Source organism: Sitophilus oryzae, unplaced genomic scaffold (assembly GCF_002938485.1).
Source record: "Sitophilus oryzae breed Bouriz unplaced genomic scaffold, Soryzae_2.0 scaffold_1716_pilon_pilon, whole genome shotgun sequence".
Classification (NCBI taxonomy): domain Eukaryota; kingdom Metazoa; phylum Arthropoda; class Insecta; order Coleoptera; family Curculionidae; genus Sitophilus; species Sitophilus oryzae.
Genome location: NW_022146409.1, coordinates 1,692,702 through 1,715,193, shown reverse-complemented (window position 1 = coordinate 1,715,193; position 22,492 = coordinate 1,692,702). Strand labels below are relative to the sequence as shown.

The window sequence follows — 22,492 nt, the reverse complement described above, 5'->3', positions numbered from 1 at the left end:
ATAATTTCTCGGAGAAGTAGCAATTATTTTTAACGCAATATCGATTTCAAACAACAACAAATGAGTTACTTAAAAAATGTACATAAATTATTAAATATTAATTGATACTAATATTGTGGTATAAAATTTTGTGGTGTAAAAATTCAGTGTATCTAAACTCTGTGGACACATATTTCACAGTTTTTTTTTGGACACAAGAATGCCTAATTAATTGGTTAAGCCTAGTTAATTGGTTAGACCTGTTTGAGTAAATATATACACGACATGACGTTTCAAAATCTTCAAATCTGTCATCAGAAGCAAACAAATAGAGTAGGTGAAAAAAATAAGTTATTTATTTTATTTCTCTATTTTTTTGTTAGGCTTCTAGAATGTACAATGAGTGGAAGGGGGGTTAATCACCGCGACCCTAAATATGTATTTTGTTCCTTTTTCTTGAGTTATAACTCATCATAGAGTCTACTCATGATAAGGAGGACAGGGTATTTCCCTTCCTCCTCTGCCAACAGTTGTTCTTTCTCTGATGAGTGGACATCTCCTGCGAGAGAATACACTCTTCCGCAGTTGGTGTTTGTTCTTGGTTTGTTGTCAACTTGGTTGTTGGGCTAAATACAATGGGGTGCGCTCTGGTGCTCCAAAGGTTGAACCCCTTCTATCTTGCTACGCATCCCTTTGACCTGGTCTCGCCATCGTAGGATTTAGATTTTTGGTGGGGTTATCTCCCCCACATTTTCTGCCCATGCAACATGACCACAGACAGTAGAGAGTACCTAGTATGACGACAGGGTATACCGGGCATCGTTATTATACATCTTGGTGCAATTCCCTGGCCACGACACTACAGCTAGGGACAAGACAGTGAGATGCACCTTAGACCCAGCCAAAATTTTTGGGATCTTCCCATCAGCGACAAGGTCTCGCATCTCCTAGAAGAAGTTTGTTAGGCTTAGTTCTTTTATTGATTTAGAACAAATTATTTCTGAATGTTTTTTTCTTTTTCAATACGTTCAATATATATTTTTTTTATAAATGAAATCGACAATTTATTTATTGTTTTGTAACATCACCACCTAATTTATAGCATAATTCTACCTTGTAAAAAATAAATAATTACATAAATTATGTTATTAATTTAATGAAAATGAAGGATAAATTAATTACCATGTCTAGTGTATTCTGCATAATATTATGTCCATTTTTTGTTAAATATTGTATATCATTACTATGGCAGTAATAGATTTTATACGGATTTTTGTTAAATAATGAAATATAATTCAAAATCATAATTTAATAAGTATTAAAATAACAATATTTGCAAGTTTGTATAGGTATTAAAGTTAAAAAATATCATTCTACCATTCAAATATCAAATACCATTCGATTGATATAAAGGTCTACAAATTCTGAAATTATATGAATTTGTGTCATGCACTAATGGCGCAGCTTATTCAGTACCAGCTGGCCATCTTCGCATGTTTTTTGGATATCCGCGCCTGCCGGATGACGCGTAATAAGAGCACCATTTAACAAAGGTTCAATGCAGCTTAGAACCCTACTTATTACATAAGGTAATTAAATATCTAGGTATGTACGTAGATTCTATAGCATTACAGCTAACAACAACACTTACTGACAACCCGGTGGCAGAAAAAATGGACACAGGGAACCTATGGAAGATGGACGTTCAGACTGATTCCAAATATGAAGAAGTGGTTGGATTGACCCCGTGGTGAGGTAGACTACTATCTCACCCACGCATTATCGGGACATGGTTGCTTTGGAAAGTATCCATATATGAGAGGTAAAACAAACTCCCCTGTGTGCAGCCAATGCCAGGAAGAAGAGGAAGTAGAACATTCTCTGTTCAAGTGTCTCCGATGGAAGGATAGAAGAAGATAATACTTTAGAACAACAGGAAGAATATTTGATATTGATGAGGTAGTAGAAAGACTGGTAGAAACTGAACAAGAATATCAGGATGTGAGAAACATAATGAGGGACATAGTGAGAGAGAAAGGGACCAACAACACCTTTAAAGTAGTCTACCTCGACAACTAAACACCTGTCGTGGTGTCTTATGCAAGATTTTTCCCCTCCAAAAAAAGATTTTTCCCCCCCAAAAAATATATACGTAGATTCAAATCTAAAAAGATATTTAAAAATATAAACAACTTTTAAATCGAAGGTCTCAATGATTCCAGATCATTCGGTCCGTACCACTCATTTCCACCAAATCAGTCATCCGTTCTACAAGATTGGCAAAAAAATTTACTCTTAGGCATTACGAAGTTAGCCGAATCAAGTAGTTTAAAACATTTTATTTAAATTTTCAAGAATAGGCTAAGTTACTAAGCGGAATGTACTTTTAGTTTATAATTTCTAGGAAATCAATTTAATAAATCTAGATTTAAAATTAGACACATTCATGCTACTAGTGATTTGCATTAGTAATGCATATTATTTATTCTAAAAGTGCTCCGTATATAATTGGATATCGAGTTATGTGCATACAAAAACATTTCCGTTTGGGAATCCTCTGTAAATAACTGTATTCTCAGGCCGATTACCTATAAATTACAACGAGCAGATTTTTTCTAAAGCGGTACTTACATATTCTGAATTTATAATCGGGTTTTGACGTTAATTTTGCGGAGAATTTTTATATTTAAGCATAAATCAAAGTTAATGGACGGAAATCCATTTTTCTAGAATTCAGCATGACTTTGCAATCAGCAAGATAATTCTCTAATGAACCACAAGCTTTTTCTTTGATTATGAACAACCATAAAATAAATAATGTCCCTAGCTCTTTGGAGGGTTCATTAAGGCATGGCTTTCGCTTCTGTGATTTTTCAAATAAACATTGCGTAAGATAAATTAAAAAAAAATAATATATTGATTGTCCTTACAAGAGGAAAAACTTTTATATTATTGAAATTTTGAGAAAAATGCATTTTTCATAAAAAAAATGTTTGCTTGTTCTAAAATTGTTAATCCCGTTTATACTTTTTCAAATGTCCATACAGTTTTAGAGAAAATTATAAAAAAATATGTGTTTCTATGGTAATATAATTTCGATTTCATTCTTTAATAGATGGTTACTAATTTTGATTACCGTCATATTTTTTCTGTCACTAAAGTATCATATTTTCCAATAACTATTATCAGCCTTTCCGTAGAATTGAACTAAATAAATTTTGTGCTACTTTAACATTTTAAAACAGCAAAAAATATAACGTTTATTAAAATTTTATTAATAACAATATATCAAAGAATGAAAACGAAACTATATTATCATAGGACTTCTTACACTTTTCTTAGAAAAATTCAACTATATATTTTCATGTTTTTTTTAATATTTCCTAAAAAGGAAAACGGTGCCCTGCCGCCGCGCCGGCGCCGCGCCGGTGGGGAAGAATGCTTTTTTTTAAATAGAACACCCTGTATATTATTCTATTTTTCGCTTCCTTTCAGATCACTTTACATAATCTTAAGATATTTTTGAATAAATTTTGATGGTTTCAGAGATATTAAGAAATAAATAAAAAAATATTTTTTTAATTTGTTTTTCAAAGAATGAAGAATTGTCCTGAAATCAAAACTATGTTTACTATGTTTTATCGGTGTTTACTTTACTCTGTACTTACTTTGCTATAAATATCTTAAATCATACAGGGTGTTCAAAATTCTACGCCAAACTTTCTAAAATATAAAATAATTTTTCTTCGTTATTTTAAATGGAACACCATGTATCTTATCCTTTTAGTAGATGGAGAATTAACAAATGAACATTTTTTGTATTTAGAGTATTTCAAAATTTTTAACGGCTTCCCACATACTGGCAGTATTATTTCATATGGCTTTTTCAACGGTAAAATACGAGAGAAAAATTACTGGGTGGCTTTGATAAACGTTTGCTATGGAAAATGCCATGTGAAATATAAAACCGCGAATATCTGCAAAATCATTAAAAATTTTGAAATACTCTAAATAACAAAAATGTTTATTTTTTAATTCTCCATTTACTAAAAAAATAATATACAGGATGCTCCATTTAATAAATCAAAGAAAATTTATTTTATATTTTAGAAAGTTTGGCGTAGGATTTTGAACAACCTGTATGATTTAAGATTACAGTATTTATAGCTAAGTTAAGTACAGACCATCTTAAGTAAATACCTAATATAGTTTTAATTTCAGGACAGTTTTTGTATTTTTAATAATTTTTTTAAGAAAAGCTGAAAAATATATATATTTTACTTATTTATGAATATATCTGAAACTATCGAAATATATCTACTCATATCTTAGGATTATGTAAAGTGATATGAAAGGAAGTCAAAAATGCAATAATATATAGGGTGTTCCATTTAGAAAAAATCATCCCAATCTACTCACCTTTTTTTGAGCTATCCTGTAGAAGTTAAAATATTTTCCTGAAATACATCCTAGTACATACTTAAGTTTTTTATTCTAGGAGCTACAGATGCCCGACGCGACGCACCATTGCCGGACCCTGTATAAATTACAATATTTTATTGTAATTTTTAATATATTCGTTACAATTAAAAACATTTATCTGTAATATTCAAAAAAAAATTAAATATAGGGATCCAGATTTTATGAATTTAGTGCGCAAACAAACTCATGGGAGCGCTTCTTGTACTTTCTTTTCATGACATTTAAGTCAAAATCTAAAGGGGGATGCTTTGTGGTATTGTACTATCAAGTGTTTCGTATGTCTTTGTGTGCTAGTGAATTTTTCCACCATCATGTATAAACTAATAAACATAATAGAATAAAAAAGATAAAAAATCATTTTAAATATTCTGCTTAAAATAATTCAGTTAAATCCGAAATACATAAAACAATTAAAAATAATTTAAAGTTATAAATTCAAATCAATCCAGTTCAAATAATCATCATTATTGTCATTACTCGCTGACGAGTATTTGAGACGCATCGCAAGATGGTTACGCAAGGCGTTTTCTATCATGAGTTTTTCTGTGACTGAAAAGCCCAATACGTGATGTTATCTCGCTTCCGCACTCCGGAAATTCAAAATTCTTATTACTTTGTTGTCTTTTTACTTTCTTGTTGTCATTGTTAACTGACTTTAAAATAATTCTTCTCCATTGCATTATGTTGTGCGCTGACATTTCCTACTATCGGATCCGACTATCTGAAACGATTTTGAATCGGACGACTACCACACACTGCCGACAAAATATTTCCGTTGTATATATTTTTATAACTAATTAATAACAAAAGAAGGCTGCACTGAGCAACTCACGCATCAAAACTGACAAAAATAATCGTATGTTTGCCGTACAATATACAAAAATAATGCATAGAACACCTTCCGGCTGTCGGATCAGATTTTTTGTCGGTCCGACCAGTACGGCGCACTGCCAAGCATCCGACTCGGACGTCCGATCCGATATCGGATCGTAAGTGTGCAATATAGTTAAATAACCTATAGTTTATTTGAGCGTCAGATAATCGGATCCGATAATCGTTTCAGACAATCGTATCGAATAGTAGGAAATGTGCGGTCGCCTTTAAAATCTCATTGAAAATATCGTTGTACCTTTTGAGTTGTCCATCCAGTTTCTTCTTACCGTCTACAAGTTTACCGTAAAGAAGAGATTTCGGTAGGCGGTTTTCTTGCATACAGTTCAAATGGACATTACTTAAGATCAAATTTGTAAACTTGCATGTCAGTGCCCTTATTAAATAATTTTATTTCAACAAAACTCTTGATACATATACCAAATGTACTTTTTTTTGTTAATTATTTTTTTAGGTCTTAATATTGTCTTAAACAAAAAGAATACCAATTTTTATTCAAGAATATCAATATTTGCATTGCATTTCTTTTAACCACTTGGACGAGCCACCATGCAAACATTTATACATCTTAAAAAGTCCTTTGCAAACGTTAACAGAGCGCTCAAAAGCGGGCAAAAACAAGTATACGTTTATATTCGCAAAGAGGATAAACAAAATTCTCCGTGCTTTTTCACATGGATGTCTTAATGCATAAATTTTCATCCTCTTCGCTGGAAGCTTCTCGAATTAAAAAAAAGCTACAAAAAAACTACATTAACAGCAAATTGACGTCATCAAAGGTCTACATAAACCGGTCCATCCTCCACTGGAGTTTATTTGAATTTTGAGCTTCGAACCAACCACATCAAGTTTGTTAACAAACGAAATACCAATTTAAGTAGTTTTTATCAGTGTTTTTAAAAGAAAACAATGTATACCAATCCTTTCAGTCGTACTCACAGCCACGTGCGTCAAGTGATCGACAAATTCCTCTACATTCATCATGGCAAAAGCGTCAAATATGTCCATTCTGCATCAGACAGTTCAAGCAATGGGCAATGTTCGTCGAAAAAGCATGTGAATAACAATTGTGCCAGGTTTTCTGTGGTTAAGTGACCCCTCCCAGTTGAGAGCATTTTGGAAAATGGATATATTTGATGGATGGTTGCCATCATAGATGGTATGTTATATTGATTTTTAGCTTATTCTATCGTAGATTTTTATACGAATTAAAAACACCAAACCAATGATGTAGAAAATAAATACTCCTCAAATATTTAGAAAAAAATTCTCTCAGATTTTCTCTTAAGACTTTCAATCCACTTTTCCTCATTAGGTGGCAAGTATTTTTAAACATATACGGGGCGCGTCAAATATATATTTAAACAAAAATTGTACAACTAAATAGAAGTTGTACTGATATGAAGTTTTTTTGAATCACTGAAAAACATTATATTTCTATATTTACAACAAAACAAAACAAAATAGCAAGTTCTGTTTTATACACTATTAGAAGCTATTTTATTAGTCAAATTAAATAAAAAAGCGAAAAACTAATAATTTATGCGATATAAAGTTTAAATTAACGCATATAAAAAATATAACTAAGTGATTAAAATCCTTATTTGATTGTTGAATATAAAATGTATTAAAAATATCACATTTTATAATTATTACATAAAATATACAAGAAATAAACTGGAATAGAATAATAATGTAAATAACAGAATGAAAAAACTAAAAAACTAATTAAAACTGATTGTTTAAATAAATAATATACACTAATATACAGGGTTTGTATACAAATGCATATGTATGTATATACAATATGTCCCCAGATTGTCTTTATATTACAATAGGAAAAACTTTTTATTATTGAAAATTTTCGAAAATATTTGCTCTTTTAAATGTTAAGGAAGCACAAAATTTATTTTAATTTTTTAATTTAGCTGATAATAATTTTCGGATAATGTGAAACTTTAACAACAGCAATTAATATGACATTAATCAAAACTAATAATTAAAGTATGAAATCGAAATTATATTACCATAGAAACGCCTATTGATTTTAAGGACTTCATTCAAATTCAACCATATTTTCATGTTTTTTTTTAATTTTCTCTAAAACGGTATGGAAATTTGAAAAAGTATAAACGGGATTAACCATTTTAGAACAAGCAAAATTTTATATGAAAAATGCATTTTTCTTAAAATGTCAATAATAAAAAAGTTTCTCTCCTCTTGTAAAGACAATCTGTGGACATACTGTATACAAAGTGTAATTTATTTTATTAAAGCTTCAAGTAGGATGGAGTTTGCAGGTGGTCGTATTACGATGTGCAACGAAAGTTATTTTAATTACCCTATACATACGGATGTCATTGAAATGGCGTAAAAAAAATCGTGGGGTACTAAAAATAGTAAAAAAAGTTCTATAAGTATAGGGTGGAAAATGCATATTAAGGGAGTTAGGGGCACTGAAACTGTGAATTTAATAAACGGTTGTTATAAAATTATTGTAGGCTTAAAAAACGAGAAAAAACTTCGCAAAAAAATCCTCTACCATAAATTTTGACCCTAAATCAATAATCCAATATATCTGATCTTCTCCTCCACGATCTGCGTACCCTGTGGAATATCCTTGGTGTTGTCCGAATTTGACTGGAACAGAACTTTGAAATAGAACATAATGCGTTGCCGCAGTTGCTCTTCAGTATTAATCGCCATTGAGTAAACCCAAAAAAGTTTATTTCGTTTTTAAAGCAATACTATGTTTAAAATATCATGAAATTTATGATTTTCCAATTAATTATTTAATAACTACTTGGTTACTTTTTAACCGCCATAACTTTCATAAGTTTATATTGATTAACCAGTTAGCAACCCATCAGAGCAAACTATTTGACTTCAATTTTCTCGAAAACCATCGCTCTGGGCGATGTGCAACAAGAATACTTTTTTGTAGGCTAAAGTATGTAGTTTTGAAAAAAACAAACCCACGTTGAAAAAAAAATAACCTCAAAAAAGTTATTCGCGAAACAACCCCCTACCCTTGCAAAAACTACCCTTTCTGCTTCTTTTTCCTCCACTTGACTTCAAAAGACACAAAACACACGGAATAACACGAATCAAAATGCATCATCTTCCAAAACGCAGGGTATTTGACAAAAGTTGTCACAAAATTATAACCTATAATTTGGCAAGACTTTGACAAGCGTCAAAAATCTAAAGGCGAGTTCATACGCATCGGCGTCCGTTTGTCGTTCATCGTTCCGTCAAACCAATAAAATTGAAATACGATCTGTCATATTTGAAATAAACCAATAAAACTGGTTAAAAACAACAAGAGACGACGTATGACGGATTTATATTTAAACCCATCCATAGTTAACTTAAAAATTATTACTAACTTTTTTTAGTAAAATAAATAGATTGGTATGGGACGTCATATGCTTTTTTCTGTCATCGTCTGTCGAAATCTTACCTGAGAAAAAAAAACAGAGTATACGTTCATGTGTTTTAAATTATAAGCTCTCTGTTGTAAGCTCTCCGCGCGCTGTAACAAGTTTGTGTAGTCAGTACGTTGCGCCGAACCGAACCGAACGCGCCAAACATTTTCCGAAGCTTGTCGGTAAACGGGATTTGCTCAAAAGAATTTGTTCGTTGGCCGGTGTTCAGTGGATACGGCAGTTTTAAACGTTCGTTGTGTTTGGGCTGTTTTTAAACTGTACCTAGCTATGGAGTGGAACAGAGAAAAGTGTTTAGAGTTAATTGATGGGTTTGAAAGGCAGCCTATTTTATTAAATTAATAATTAATTATTAAATTAATTAAATTCTTCTTATGCATATAATATAGGTCACTAAGTAAGGCCATATTATATTGACGGAGCAAAAAGAAGCGTCTTGCCTACATTTTTCGTCCTTTCCTTTTTTCTCTTTTTTGTTACCCGCTAATGCATCTATAATTAAAAAAGCACCAGCGGCTATGGTAATATCAGATTCCAAATAATTTTTCAGTATCACCATTTGCTTTAGGGTCAAAATTTATGGCAGAGGATTTTTTTTCGAAATTTTATCTCGTTTTTTAAGCCTACAATCTCAAAACAACCGTTTTTTAAACTCACGCTTTCAGTGCCCCTAACTCCCTTAATATGCATTTTCCGCCCTATACTTAAGGGAACTTTTTTTTACTATTTTTAGAAGTACTATCACCACCCGATTTTTTTACACCATTTCAATGACACCCGTGTATTTCTTTAATTTCATAATTTTACTCCCAAATTCACAAAATTACCAATATCATCATTAACAAGTACTAAAAAGCAGATTAAAGCTTTTTGTTGCAGAATATGTGGGTTTTACAATCTAATGATAAAGACATAGATTTGCCTAATTATTACAAAAGTTCATCGTCTTGTTTTATGTTGCTTTTTACTAAAAGTTTGACAAATTATAAAATATTTTAAAATAAATATAAAATTGAAAATAATTATAATTGTGGGTATCTTAAAAAATAAATCTAATTTTTTTACAGATACATGTAAAAATAAGTAACAATTTTTGAAAATTTTCCGTTTCAAAAAAATTATTTGTTTGTCTATAATATTTTATATGTATTTGTTTTTTCCTAGTTACCGTCTATTTTCTAGTCGAATAAAATTATAAGATTAAATTATCTAGGAGAAATATTAAAAATGTATATCTAGAGACATAATGAGGTAGAATTTTTTTTAGAATTTAGAATGAGTGGGAGGGGGGTTAATCACTTATATTTATATGAATAATAGGTAGTACAAAACTATGTATTTAAATATAATTAAAAACTGGTACCCTGAGATATTAGTTTCATTAAATGTTACTCTGACGTCAATCAAATTGTCTGTGAGAATATTAGTATTTTTAAAAATAACTTTCAATAGTTAATTATCATCTATTATTATTTTTTTTTATTTTAATAGAAAATTAATAATTGAAATTAAATTTGAACGTATTTGTATTTTAATAGTATAAACATTATTTTTAACTATTTTTTTTTCTTGTTTCAGATTTATTGATGGCCATTCTTCAGCTATAACTCGACAATAGATAGGAGCCGCAAGGGAGAAGCAAGCTAAACATTACCATGCTTCATACGCTTTTCAAATTCTACAGAAAATAAAATAAAATACTAAAATTACGGTTTATTATACATTATTATTAGTAAAAATAAAATATTTTTATGCATATAAAACAGTTTGTTTTAGTTTTTTCAAAGAATAGTGCTGTTTGATTATTATCCCTCTAACATAAACTAAGGTAGTTTATCCTCTAATACCCTGTGAAGAAGATAGATAGATAGATACTTCTCAAAGAAGGAAAATACATGAAGACTTCATTTCCATTATTTTTCTCCTAAGTTAGTATTTACAGATAGATAAATTAAACCAAGTAAACTGGATAACTGGTACATCTTTTTTGCTAATAATTTAAGCTTGTTACTGCGCGAATTCTATGAAGGTCATATAATAATTTTTTTCTGTTATAATATTTCCTTTAACCTTAATTGATGTCGAACATCTTAATTATTTATGAAAGCTGTTGATATTCATTAACACACGCGTGTCTAAAAACCATGTTTATTTAGTATTAAATTTGATAGTAATTCTAGTGAAATGTCATAGAAATAATAGAAGAAATTAAACTAAATAAATAAACTTTAAAATATATTAATGAATATTATTACTATTACGAACACCCTCAAAACGAAAATTCCACTTCTCCAACTCCCAGTGGATGACATACCAAGAATTTATAACTTTGAGAAACACCTCATTGTAGTATTGAGTTATAAAAAGGATTGGAAGAAAGAAACTCGTACTCAGCATATAACAGACCATACCATAGCGTGATATACTGATGCTTGCAAAACCAAAGCAGGGACAGGGATAGGAGTATTTGGGTCGAAAACTAAATACTCCGAACCAATGGGCACCTACCCCAGTATCCTTCAGGCAGAAATTTACGCTATCGAAAGATGCGTACAATTTATCTTAGATAAGAACTATCGAAAACAGGAACTATCGAAAACATCAAGCAGCACTTAACGCGATCAACTCAGTAACCATCAATTCGAAGTTGGTCAAAGAATGCCTAGAGAAGCTCAACAAATTAAGCAAAGAAAATAAAGTCCTCCTACTCTAGGTGCCTGCTCACCAAGGGATAGAAGGCAATGAAAAAGCAAATGATGTAGCTAGGAAACGAGCAGACACTCCACTAACTGGACCAGAACCGTTCTGTTTTCCAAACGGGAACCAACTGAAAGCGGAACTGAAGAATCTGGAAGACTCATGTAACTTGGACATATGTAACTTGGAATGGGTGTCCTCCAACGGTCTAAGACACTCGAAAAAGTTCCTCAGAACTTACGACCGAGAAAAATCAAAGGTTTTCTTTGTATTGTCACGGGGTTTCTAACAGGATACTGTCGCCTCAACGAACACCTCAGTAGGCTGAAGCTGAGAAACAACGGCGAATGCAGATTCTGTGGGGAAAATGGGGAAACACCAGAACACCTTATCACTGAGTGCACCGAGACGACGACCATTTGTGCCATGAACTTTGGTACGGTTGATGTTAAGGATGTGGCCTCTGTTGGCCGTCTCAGATATTGGCTTTTGTTAAAGCTCTGAGACTGTATGATGAGTTATAACTCATTATAACTATAAGATCGCGGTGATTAACTCCCCTCCTAAACATTCTACATTCTACATTATTACTATATTCAAGAATGAGCTGCGATAGAAAATATTTTATAAATTGTCCTTTAAGAAAAAATATTATTCTTGAAAGTGGTATAGACAATGACGAATTTTGAAATAAAACGTCAGGAATGTCACTGCAAGAAAATCACATTTTATACCGTGAAGTAAATGCTAATTCATCCAATTTATTATATTAGAAAAATATATCTAAAATAATGGCAGAAACTATTCTTGATATATTTATAATGGAAAAGCATGTTTTACGATATATTTCTATGTTTATTTAATGGTACCAAAAACTCACTTGTGGTACTTAAGTGGAATTAAGCAGTTTTTGTTCTAATCGTGCTAATTGTTGACATTTGAACAACGTAATACAGCAGAACTTTTTCTTGAAGGAAGCTATAGATCCTTTTGTCGTTTTCGGGAAAAATTAATATTTACAATAGTAAAGAAGATTCTATCCTTTTAGTCTGCATGCTAAAGTTTCTTAAACAAAAAACAGAAAAGATCCAGTGGTCTTAAAATTTAAGCAAAATATTTTTTTTTATTAGAAATTTTCAAAGTGTCTCGATTATTATGGACTTGATTTAAGATTCACTCTGTATATCTTCAGAGTGAGTCTTAAAAAAGTCCAATTACATGACCGGTATATTTCGATAAAAGAAACATATTTTCTCTTTACCGTTTTTTATATAAGTCTAAAATAACCCAGATATATTATTTTAAAAATTTCAAAAAAAAATTGAGAGCGGCTGGACATTTCTCTCTTGTAAACTTAAGCTACTATCGAATACATTTTTAATTTTTTTTCTCCAAAAATTCCACAGTTTCATTTTTTCTGCGAAAAAGCCCTCATAGATATTTGGGTCAAAATATACCACCTATAAAAATATTTGCACTTATTTAAAACTCACCCTGTATATATGTATATTCATTTTAATAAAAGAAATATCATATCATTGTACTTTACTCCTCGCTATATTTATAAATAATTTACAAAAAACAATCATGTTTCTTAAATGAACATATATATTTATTTAACTTTACTATACAGGGTTCGGCAATAGTGCGTCGGGCATCTGTACCTCCTAGAATAAAAAACTTGAAAATTTTGTTTAAGTGTAAATCTAAAGTATGTACGAGGATGTATTTCAGGAAAATATTTTAAATTCTATAGGGTAGCTCAAAAGAGTGTGAGTGGATCGTGATGTGTTTTTTTAAATGGAACACCCTGTATATTATTGCATTTTTGGCTTCCTTTCAGATCACTTTACATAATCCTAAGACACGAGTAAATATATTTTGATAGTTTCAGAGATAAATATTAATAAATAAATAAAAATTATAAATTTTTGAGCTTTTCTTAAAAAAATTATTAGTAATACAAGAACTGTCCTGAAGTCCAAACTATATTAGGTATTTACTTTAGATGGTCTGTACTGACTTTGCTATAATTATGGAAATCGTAAATCATACAGGATGTTCAAAATTCTACGCCAAACTTTCTAAAATATAAAATAATTTTTCTTCTTTTTTTTAAATGGAACACCCTGTATATTATTTCTTCAGTAGATGGAGAATTAAAAATGAACATTTTTTGTATTTAGAGTATTTCAAATTTTTTAACGGTTTCGCAGATATTCGCGGTATTATATTTCATATGGCATTTTCCACAGTAAATTTTTATCAAAGCTAGGTACCCAATGATTTTTCTCTCGTATTTTACCATTGAATGCGCCATATAAAATAATACTGCGTGTATCTGCAAAACTATTAAAATTTTTGAAAAACTTTAAATACAAAAAATGTTCATTTTTTAACTCTCCATATAATAAAACAATAATATACAAGGTGTTCTATTTAAAAAAACAAAGAAAAACTATTTTATATTTTAGAAAGTTTGGCGTAGCATATTGAACATCCTGTATGATTTACGATTACCATATTTATAGCAAAGTAAGCATAGACCATCTAAAGTAAATACCTAATATAGTTTCGATTTCAGAACAGTTCTTGTATTTTTAATAATTTTTTTAAGAAGGGTCGAAAAATATATATTTTTGATTAATTTTTTAATATCTCTGAAACTACCGAAATATATTTACCCATATCTTAGGATTATGTACAGTGATCAGAAAGGAAGTTAAAAATGCAATAATATACAGGGTGTTCTATTTAAAAAAATTATCCAAATCCACTCACACTTTTTTGAGCCACACTATAGAAGTTAAAATATTTTTCTGAAATACATCCTGATACATACTTTAGGTTTGCACTTAAACAAAATTTACAATTTTTTTATTCTAACAGCTACAGATGGACCCTGTATACATGATCGGTATAATAGTTGACAATACAACCACATGATGTCATAATACATATCTTTTAATATATAATTGTGTTTTATATACATATAATTTTCATAACTATTCCAACACAAGCCAATCCAAGTTCCTCCACTTAAGAGGTTTGAATTCCAATCTGAGCACCATAAGGAAATTTCAGATATTTCTGTAACAATAAAAACATTTTTTTATTAACATATTTAATAATTTTTAACCATTTTCAATTATGGTGTAGCCTCCCTCACAAAGAGAGTACGCGAGGGAGGCTACACAATAATTGGAAATGGTTGAATAAGCTGACAATGATGATGATGATGATGACTCAATAATTTTATTTAAAAAATATTTCTATTAACTAAAGTGAATAAAAGTGAGTACTGAAACAAGTAATAATAACAAAACACTTACTTTTAACCCATGAACTCCATTTCTCAACATAGATCAAATATCATAGAGCAGCAACAGTACTTTATACTCATTTCACTGACCAAATCATCCTGGCGTTATTCTTCATGAATTTCTTAGAGCTGCTATCGTTGGAACACATGGAATTATTGGATGAATATCTGCTCATACTTTTCTGGTCTTTTTCGTGATTCACTTGGAAGAATTTGTCGATGACCTGACGAATTCGGCTGTGCGTACGACTGAACGGATTTGTGTACATTTTGATTAATAATTTTATTGCAATGACACACACTACACTCTTAAAATTTTTACTAGGGTTAAACGATTGCCGCTTTTCGTGAGAGAAGTTTTAACAATAAACTGGTAAAAGCATTGGTTGCAGCTTGTTTATATGTATAGAAGCAGCCTGTTGCTAACGTCATGGTCAATGCCAAAGGCTACAGTCGAAGACAGACGTCAATAAAAATAGTAGAAATAATATTAATGATAGGTATACATAACAGTCTATATGTTTTTCTTGTATTGTTTAATTGAATTATTACATGTTGGTTTGTTATTCTGAAAACCAATTAGAAAGATCTTTTAATGTGTATTGCTATTAAGTAGTAGCAATAATATAATTAATATTTAGTAAATCTTTAGTACAGGCTACATAATTTAAAAAAAATATATTTACAGTCGTTTGGGGTGAAATTGATCATAAGAAAAAGTTTTTAGCCGAGATTTGGTAATTGTGTAAAATTTTATTTTTGTAAATGAGTTTTTTCGATACATGTTAGTGATGGGAATAACACCAAATAATCAGAAAATTTGAAAAAAATATATTAAAGGCCTGGAACGAACAAAATGTCCTGAACAATCTCATACTACGTGTGGGGTATGATTGATCACGTTTTATTTAATGCATTGAATAAGCGTATACCTACATAGAAACTGATTAATCTAACCCCTGTCTATTTTAAAGTCATGGTTTAAATTTTATAGGATTTTTTAGCAGGGCCTATTTTACCATAAGGCCCATAATGGTGTCTGGGGGGTCCGTTAAAGGTTGTAAAATATTCATAATTTCAAATATAAATTTACACAGCAGAAAAAAAACAGTTACCTCTGATAAGGAAAATAGAATTAAATGAAATAAGCTTTAGATTGATATAATTAATGCATTTTTTAAAATTATTTATAAATTTATATCAAAGATACCGGCACCGGCGATTCCCCAATCTAAAAATAACGTTTTATTTTTTTAACCCAAACTAACAAAAGAATTTTTGAATTTTATTGGAAAAGAGGGCCCGAATTTTTGCTTGGGCCTTAGAGCCCGACCAGATGAAAAATAGGCCCTGTTTTTTAGCATTTGGGGTGAGATTGTTTGGTTGAATAATAATGATTGCTGCGATGTGAAAAAATACAAGATTAGATTTTCAAACTAAATATTTATTTTCTGAATCAAAAACAAGAAAGAAATACCAACAGTTTATTCTTGTTTTACCACAAACCACAATTGACTCGCAGGGTGAGATTGTTCACGGGGTGAGATTGATCATTCAATGATCAATCTCGCCCGTACTAAGCGATTAATCTGACCCCTTCGAACAAATTAAAGTATAACCTCATAATAGAGAGTTACCTAGTATAACCTCATAATAGAGAGTTACTTATCGGACCGTTTGCAAATGGTGAGGTTAAATAATCAAACCTTAAGCGACCAACAAAAAATTAAAATTGGAATTCCACAAGGAACACTGTTAGGACCAATACTTTTTGTACTATATATAAACTCCTTATTAAAACTATCTATCAATCGTCTAACTATATCTTACGCAGATGACACAGCCCTGGTTGTTTCGGGAGATAGCTGGGAAGATGTAAAAACTAAAACAATAGATTGTTTGACAAAAGTAAAAATATGGCTTCAAAATTACAAATTAACATTGAATTTAGAAAAAACCAAATACATAGCGTTCTCACTCACAAGGGCAAACAGACCACAATATAGCACCATTGCAATTGACGATTATTCTATTAAAGAAACTCCATCAATAAAATATCTTGGAATTGTGATTGATACATTTTTGAAGTGGCAACCTCATATTGATTACATATCCAGGAAAATTCGTAAATTAGTTCATAAATTTTACCTTTTGAGAGACTTTCTAAATAAAAACATCCTAATTATGATTTATAAAGCTCTTGTGGAATCAATAATAAGGTATGGTATTTTGGTATGGGGAGGGCTTTATGAAAGCAGCTTATATAAATTAAATATAATACAAAAATATATTTTAAAAATAATTTATAGAAAAAACAGACTTTTTCCTACACACTTGCTATTTGATAGGGAAACTGTTAATGTTAGAACAATTTACATTTTCACAGTTTGTTCTTATATACATTCTCGAGCTGATTTAAAACCTCTAATCGACCATTCTTATGAAACCAGAACTCGACAAACTAAACAAATCAGATTACCAATGAGTACCAATAACCTTAATTTAAGGTATGTTACTTATTTCGGGCCTAAGCTATATAATTTGTTGCCATTGGAGGTGAGAAATTTTGTGAAACTGAAACAAGTTAAATTATTAAGCAAAAATATAATATATGGAAACTACAATCAATTTGAAAGGTATTTTGTCTAACTGTGGTGTACTATTTTTGTAAATCACTTTATTTAAGTATGTTTAATGGTTGTATATCTTGGTCATTCTTTTATTTTTTGGACAGCTTATTTTCGCTAGCACCTTTTTTTTACCACTTATTTTGATTATGTAAAGTTTTGATATTATGGAATATCCTTTAAAATAAAATAAAGTTTCATTATACCTTTAAAGCACATACAGATGTTACACATCTAGGTACTTCATCCTATAGATAATATTTAGAATAATATTTGTTAAATATCAAATAGTATATCATAGCTTCATTCAGTTGTATTATTATTATTATTAAATATAATATTATTATTATTATTATTATTATAATTATTCACGATCGGAAATAACTAAATTTCGGAATATGACTTGCAGAAACATTAACAAATAGCGCCATGTAATCAATGTGTTCGTTACTATATCAGAATTTGACTTACAAATCAAAGTTCTAGAAGTTTGGTTTGGTTTGGTTCTAGAAGTTGTAAATGAAAGCAAAAACACTTAAACAATTTGAATGTATTTTTTTGACCAAAAACAGCGATTTAACGACGTGACCTGTACAGGGTGGGTCAAATTCGAAGCTTTTAAATGGAAACACCCTTTTCTATAGGAGATAGACGAAAACTAATATCGGTGTCTGGAGCTCAATTTTCATCAAAAACATGATGGTGAAAACCGCACATCGATATCTGTTACCGTTTCGGAGTTACGGGGTGTTTTTCAAAAATATGCATTTTAACAAATCGTTGTAACTTTTTGCTATGGAAAATTTTGTATTTCTATGAAAACATTTCCAAAGCACCTTTTTACGTAGAATTTAATGGTTTAAGTATAATTTTTTTAAAATTAATAATTTAAGAGTTATCAACAGAAAAATTGATTTTTTATTTGGGACACCCTCTATATTTTTAATTAACAAAAAAGAATTTAAAATTGTCTTTTCAAAAATATAGCACACTTGATATTTTGTTATAATCCCCTTCGAAATACAGAATTTTTAAAAGTTCGCCACTTTTAAAAATAGCATAGTAGGCTTTGAACCCCTTATTGATGATATGCCCTTAATGGAACTCGAAAACATATTTTTCCAGCAAGACGACGCACCGTCTCTGAACGCTGAAGTTATCAGCAAATTTTTGCAGCCAATTTCATGAATAATTGAATAGCTAACCAAGATCCCAGCCGTTGGCCGTCGAGGTCGCCTGACTTAGCGCCCATGGATCTAATCATATTGATATATTTGCAGAAGAATAAATGTCCCTTATTTTTCGGTATAATTTAGACAAGAATTAGAAATACTTAGCAGTTATGAGAGGGTATCTTTCACCCCCACTGAGTTAATGAATTCCGCGAGAAATGTTCAAAAACTGCCACGTCTGTCCATAACAGAAGACGGTTGATATGTCGAACACCTGTAGCAAAATCTCATCTCTTGGTTTGCTAATTATTTTTATTGTTATTAGATATAGTTTAAATGTGTTGATGTTGGTTAAATATATTTTAAATTGTTATAAAATTCTCTATCTCTCATTGCAAATATTATTTTCGTTTTAACTGATGCTCACAGCTAGAATGATTTTGTATTACAGCCGGTGCCGTTCAAAGCCTATACTTATTTAAAGCGGGCGAATTTTTATATACTCTATATCTGGAAGAGGAATCGAGCAAAATCTCAAGTGTGTTATATTTTTGGAAAGGTAATTTTAAATTCTTTTCAATAAATTAAAAATATACAGGGTGTCCCATATATAAAATCAAATTTTCTGGTGATAATTCTTAAATTATTAATTTTTAAAAAAATATACTTAAACCATTAAATTCTACGTAAAAAGGTGCTTTGGAAATGTTTTCATAAAAATACAACATTTTTCATAGGAAAAAAGTTACAGAGATTTGTTAAAAATGCATATTTTTGAAAAACACCTCGTAACTCCGAAACGGTAACAGATATCGATATGCGGTTTTCACCATCATGTTTTTGACAAAAATTGAGCTCAGACACCGATATTAGTTTTTGTCTATCTCCTATAGAAAAGGGTGTTTCCATTTAAAAGCGTCGAATTTGACCCACCCTCTACACATTCCCTTAGGTCATATTTCTACTAAACACACTTGGCGGTACATTAAACGAACCGACGCGCGACGATTCGCGCGCTACATTTCAATTAATAAAAATGCAACCTAGTGATCAGTCTCACCCCCGGAGATCAATTTCACCCCAAACGACGGTATCAAAACAATAAATGGTTAATGTAAATGTATAATAATCAATGATTGCATGTTATTTTAATATACAGTATGTAACCGGATTGTCTTTACAAGAGGAAATACTTTTTTATTATTGGCATTTTGAGAAAAATGCTTTCTTCATAAAATCTTTTGCTTGTTCTAAAATGGTTTATCCCGTTTATACTTTTCCAAATTTCCATACTGTTTTAGAAAAAATAAAAAAACATGAAAACATGGTTGATTTTTTTTCTAAAAATGCCCTATAGTCTCCTATAGATCAAAAGGCGTTTCTATGGTAATATAATTTCGATTTCATTTTTTGATAGATGCTTATTAATAATTTTGATTAACGTCATATTTTTGCTGTTGTTAAAGTATCATATTTTGCGATATCTATTTAATATCTATTTAATCTATTATCACCCTATACGGTAGTATTGAAATAAATAAATTTTGTTCGTTTTTAACATTTTAAAACAGCAAGAAATACGACTTTAATCAAAATTCTATCAACAACATTCTATCAAAAACTACCATAGAACGGCGTTTTGATTTTTAGGTCTTGAAAGAAAAATTCAACTATATATTCATGTTTTTTTTTTAATTCTCTCTAAAACGGTATGGAAATTTGGAAAAGTATAAAGAGGATTAACCATTTTAGAACACGCGTTCTAAAGCGCACTATACGTCATGATGATCTACATCCTCGCTTACTACTTCGTCTACATTTTCGGAAAATTCGCTTGCAAAATCATGATCCAAGGTTTCTCATACGCTTTCCCAGTCAACCTCACCATTCCTGTTTGTGTATCACTCTTAATAGCAGCTTGTGGGTTAAGAAATGGAGATCCTTGCTTCTTCCATGAGACCGTTTTTATGGTTTTATGAACAATGTATTTTTTTCAGAATATCAATAATAAAAAAGGTTTTCCTCTTCTAAAGACAATCCGGAGACATTCTGTGTAAAGTAAATGTTTAAGTATACTATATCACAGATTAGGTATACTATATGTATACAGATAAAAATCTTATCCCTAATTCGTGCTACGAAAATTGTTTTTTATGAAGATGTCCAAACGAGTAAAATTTCTTGTGCGCAAAAATAAACTGGCGTAAAATAACAATAAACAGCATAATAGAGAGATATTGCTAAACCGAATAGCGTGCATTGACGTTAATAAGGCCAGGTCTTATTTCCTTTACGTGAGTTGGTATTAACTCTCTTCATTTATAGTTATCGGATCGGAAAGAATTCTGTTCGCGTCGCGTCCGCTATTTAAACTTAACCTAACTTTGAAATTGTTTTGTTTACTAGGTATTTTAAAACTAAAGAGCTAAAGTGCTTATTTCCAGTGCTTTATTGTTCAACGTCTGCCAGTGGATTTAGGGCAACAAGCAACAAATTCTCTTAGAAGGGCTAAGTGATCATCTGCTGTAAAGCTAAGCCTCTTTATAGGTTCTTTAATATTGGAAGAGGTGGAATCCATATTTTGGGCCATATTTATTTAATTAAAACTAATCCCAGCTACTTAAATACCAAATTACCTAATAAAACCAATGTAATAATTCAAAACAATTCAAACATAACCTAAAATAAAATATCTCGCCGGCCGGCCCCGGTTGTCAAATACCCGCACATGCCCATTTAAGGGCATTTCTTTTTCATTTAGAAACAGCGCTTGGTGTAATTGATCCGCAAATTACGTCAGGCGGTAACGTTATTAGCGGGTGTTGCGTTAAAAATTGACTCGCGCATATCGTAACTTGATAGTAACCATGATAAGGTACGCGTAAATACTGCATGACGCTATTCGGTTTTCCGATATCTCTCTAATAACTGTGCCGGTCAGAAGCTGTGCACAATTTTAGAGGCCGTAAGTGGGCGTGCTATGTGCGCAAACTAGTAACCTAGCTTTTTAGTGCCCGATTCCGAAAACTGGAACCACATAAAACAATAAAGTAAAAACAAAGTTTATAATCTGTATGATATGTGACTATATGTTATTTTTTTAATTTGAATGTAATTTAAGTCTTATTTTTTTTTGTATTCTGTATTAATCAGTGTGTTAGAATCAGCTGCCCTCTTGTGTATATCTTTAATTTTGGTCAATATTGCCTCTGAAATAGCTATTTATTATTACAATCTAAACAATTTTTAATGTTACAGGGTACTAAGCAAAAATCTACTGGTGTACGAGATTTTGTAAAGATTACTGAATTAAAATATGTAATACCAATAAAATATTTTTTTTTGCATGGTTTAATAATAAATAATATATGTGTTTGTTTAAAAAATATATTTAGCTTTTGATAAAGAGTCTTCTAATTTATAAGGAAGCCGTATTTAGGGTATTATATAGGGTGGTCCGAACTGTATTCCGGAAATTTCGGCAGCATATTCTGCAGATAAAAATAACTAAAAAAGTTCGTATAAATGTATGTCCTAAAATGCTTAGTTTCGGAGATACAGGGTATAGAAATATCATTTTTATTTCGATTTTTTCTAAATAATTTCTGAAGTAATGTCAATATTTGGATGAAAATTAGTGTATGGGAGTTTTTTGACATGAAAAACTTGATTTTGATGTCAGTATGACTCCTATTTGTGGAGGACGTCACTTACATATTTTTTAACTGGTTTGAAGAGTAAAAGCTTTTCGTCCGTACTTGTATAAAACTACTGAGTAAAAAAATATACATTTACGACGAAAATATACGTTTTTTTACGTAAAAAAGATCTCTTGGGAAAAATCGCTACAAGTAATGGTTCTTGGGATATTTGGAA

At 30.6% G+C, this 22,492-nt stretch overlaps 2 long non-coding RNA genes across 2 annotated transcripts; one reads left to right on the top strand and one right to left on the bottom strand.

Moving 5' to 3' along the window:
* Nucleotides 1-6,165: 6,165 nt before the first annotated feature.
* LOC115881351 lies at nucleotides 6,166-10,561 on the top strand. The gene is made up of 2 exons (XR_004050030.1): nucleotides 6,166-6,511; nucleotides 10,377-10,561. It is a non-coding gene; the product is annotated as an uncharacterized LOC115881351 (long non-coding RNA).
* A 3,882-nt stretch (nucleotides 10,562-14,443) lies between these two features.
* LOC115881328 lies at nucleotides 14,444-15,192 on the bottom strand. The gene is made up of 2 exons (XR_004050026.1): nucleotides 14,828-15,192; nucleotides 14,444-14,585 (listed from the first exon to the last, which is right to left on the bottom strand). It is a non-coding gene; the product is annotated as an uncharacterized LOC115881328 (long non-coding RNA).
* Between the last annotated feature and the right edge of the window lie 7,300 nt (nucleotides 15,193-22,492).